Here is a 3769-nt window from a genome sequence, read left to right on the forward strand (position 1 = left end):
AATCTCGCCCCAAAGGTTTATAACGTCACCCATGTTTGATGAAACAGGTTTTCTTCTATTCAAAGTCGGGAACTTCAGTTTAAAGTTTACACAGGTGCTTAATACTGCTGCTAAACTGTCTCCTTCCGATCTTTAAAGGTGCAGTATATGAATTTTTAATATTTTTTTTTTTTACTCATGCAAAAATATGTGGAAAAATATACAGAACATGAGCAAATATAATGATTTAAGCCATGGTGTCAGCACAACTGCTTAAAAGTGATGTCATGACCGTCCTTGCTAATGCGAATCAATGTATGTTCTGGGAGGCGGAGCTTTATATAAATGGGAAAGAATGGGGGAGGGCTCAAGAAGTAAACAAATCATTCAAATCTTATTCAGCTCCACCTGGTTAATCTTTACAGACCTAATCTTTGCAAATTTCGACAGATCTCACCTAATGCACCTTTACATGTTAATTATTTTCTTGTCAGTATTTTTGTTGTTGTTGTTGTTGTTGTTGTATTTCTACTGTATAGTGTTTGTGCAGTTTTTATTGACAGCTGGTATGAAGTGCAAAGAAAGAATTTAATCGCACACTGCAATAAAAAAAAACAGTAATATGACAATAAAGTCTTGAGTCTAGAAGTCTAGAAGAATTGAATTGCTGGGTTGCCTAAGAGATCAGAATCACACACAGTTGAGGTTGCCAGATTTTAACAATTTTCAGTTGTATCTAAAACATTATTTTTAAAGACAAGCATTTCCTTTAAACCTGAAAAAAAAAATCAATAGCTAGAAACTGAGAAAGCACATTGTTTTCCTTTGCCTTCAATTGTAATATGATGTAGTATAAAATACAAAAATATGGTGTTTTTTAAAAATAATTTGATTAGATATACAAATGAGAAAAATGAAAAGGTTGAAATAAACCCAAACCAGTCAAATATACTGTATAGTGAATATATTAAAGATGACAGTGATGCACAGGATGTAGTAAAGATAGCTGTGATAAACATATTATTCATGTGATTGTTGCAAATTTCTCAATTTAATATTACACATATGTCGCTCATGTTTTGATTGGCTGCAAGCCTACAAAATAGCACTTGATACCGCACATAGAAATAACCTAATACTTTATACGTATATACAGCGTCTGGAAGCATGAAGCTTAACGTCTTTGTTTTAGCAAGACCTTTAACCCTATCCTGCTCAGCTCAGTGCTCAGACTATATTCTGTTTAAACTACCTTTAATTAAAAGCATGTCCAGAATAAATATCCGCTTCGTTTCACCTGTGACCTAGCGCTGTTTTCTGATCGTATACATACGACTGTGTCTGTATTTGTATGTGTTACTGGGCTGTGATGTACCTCGTGTTTACTCCTAGTTGATTATTTTCTGCTCCTGACCTTTTTGTGACTGTTTGTGGATCATTATGGATTTATTTATGATGACTGGGTTTTACCGGGTTGTTTGACCAGGCATCCTGTTCCAGACATGATTATTGGAAAAAAAAACATAAACACCCAAGCTGTGTGTGTACAATTAACCTTCCCTGGCATCCAAGTGTTTCAGCTTGAGTCATGTCTGATTTTGGCCACATGGTTTTGGTCAAATGCTGCGTTCGATTTAACTCAGAAGTGGGAAGTCAGAATTCGGAATGATGCCATTTTCGATCTCAAGCTACAAAGTGGGAATGTTTCGTTAGCGACAGGCTAGCCGGCTAACCGTGATGAGTGATATATATTGTCCTCCTCAACACAGCAAACTGTATAGTCAGTGATATAGATTTAACAGTGAATACGTCTGTATGTTAATTCAACTGAAGTAAACACTTGTATATACGGCGTAAGTCGTTTAAGCATAAAGAAGTGCTACAGTACTTTGTTTAGTGTTCATGCTGTGAGCAGCCGTGTTGAATTGACGTGACGCGCTGAACTCGGGGTTGCGGGGACCTTTCTGAGTAGGTATTCCAGATTGAGGGGGCATTTTCCTTAGTTTTTCCTAATCGGAGGTCAGAAATTCCGTATTACGAGTTTTAGTCAAACGCAGCAAAAAACACAACAGATGTTGACTACGTTTACACGGACAGCAGTAATCTAATTATTGATCTTATTCTGAATAAGACAATATTCTGATTTAGGTGTTTACATGAGTCGCTTTTAGAATATTCCTTTCATGTTCCTGTTTTACATGATATAGAACGTAGATCGATTAACGTCACACGTCATTACGTCACCGCGCCACACCGGCCGACGTCCCTCCAGAATTTCACGTATCGACATATAGTTCGTTTTTGTAGTTTTTTTAATTTTACGAAAGCTTCAAGTGCGGTTAATTATTTGTCGTGATGTACGTGCAAAGAGACGACTGCTTGAAGCCGTGGGCTGCGTCCCAAACCGCGTACTTACCGTCTATATAGTATATAGAAATACATGTATTTAACCTACTATACAGAAGGTAAGTACGCGGTTTGGGACGCAGCCGTGCTCTCTTGTTTGCCGTCGAACGGTCGAGCGCTGCCGTGTGTGAACGTGTCCTGTCGCAAAAATGCGGTGAAAACTCTCACACGACGTTAATAGTGTGATTAAGGTGTGTACATGTCTGTAACGCACGTCGATAATGCGACTAAAACAGGAATCCTCCACACGCCTTAATTCCATTTGTGTTCACTTCGAGTATGACTTTAATCGGATTAAGGTCATCGATAATCGTGTTTTCTTAATCTGAGTATCGTCTTAATCGGGTTCATATCGGATTATTGTCCGTGTAAACGTACTGATTGTTACAGAGACTTCCTGTAATCCTTAATGTTTCTACACCATGACGAAGGAATCAGAAACTCCTTTTGCTTAAACGTCAAGAAATCAGTTCAAGTTGCTCTACAATCAAAACACTTTAAGTAAGAAATATGTACAGGTGAAGTGAAGTGAGCTGGAAAAGGAGGATCGCGCTTTCACGACTGATGACGTGAACAGAATGAAGCGATTTTCTTTAATCGCGGGCCTCTACAGGATCTTGACTTTATAATTTGACATGGAGAACACACGCTATCGCACAGTCTGTTGAAGAATTCAGCCAAGACGTTATTGGGATCATCTCGTACAGTGTGATGAGTAATATTCTTGAAAGGCTGCTGAAATCGTGAAGTGTACAAGAAAACTTGAGGCCAAAACCTCTCGATTGCATCCACCTACTCTCTCTCTCTCACTCGCTCGCTCTCTCTCTCGCTCTCTCTCTCTCTTCCTCTTTTCCACTGTCCAGCACTCAGCGTCAGTCTGCCATGCTGAGATTCGCACCCAGGCGCCCTGCTGAGTCCTCACTACCATATGGAAAGCAATCAGAGCAGAAGTTTTGGTCAGACAGACCACAGATCTACGGGAGTTCTCTAATCCACTTAAAAGCGGAGAGGCGGCGGCAGCTGAAATGTGGGCTGAGCAAAAACAAAAGGCATTCAGAGCCGGTGGAGGCACTTTAGAACAGGGCCACACTGTTTCTCATTAACCTCCTGATGAGCAGCGCTGCTGAGGAAGGGGCAGGAAGAGGAGGTCACCAGAAGGAGAAGTGGCAGGGGAAGAAACGGGGCATTGAGCTGGTGTGAGAGCTTCACACACACACACACACAGATTGGAGTTTGAGAGGGGAGAGTGAGAACAAGAGGAGGAGTCTGAAGTGACTGTGTTATTAGGGAGAACGGGTTATTCAAAAGTTCTTGAGACAGTTAAAGGAAAACAGAGCACTTTATACTCATAAAGGTGGTGGGTCCAAACCCTATCCCAAAAGCA

Source organism: Ictalurus furcatus, chromosome 1 (assembly GCF_023375685.1).
Source record: "Ictalurus furcatus strain D&B chromosome 1, Billie_1.0, whole genome shotgun sequence".
Taxonomy (NCBI): domain Eukaryota; kingdom Metazoa; phylum Chordata; class Actinopteri; order Siluriformes; family Ictaluridae; genus Ictalurus; species Ictalurus furcatus.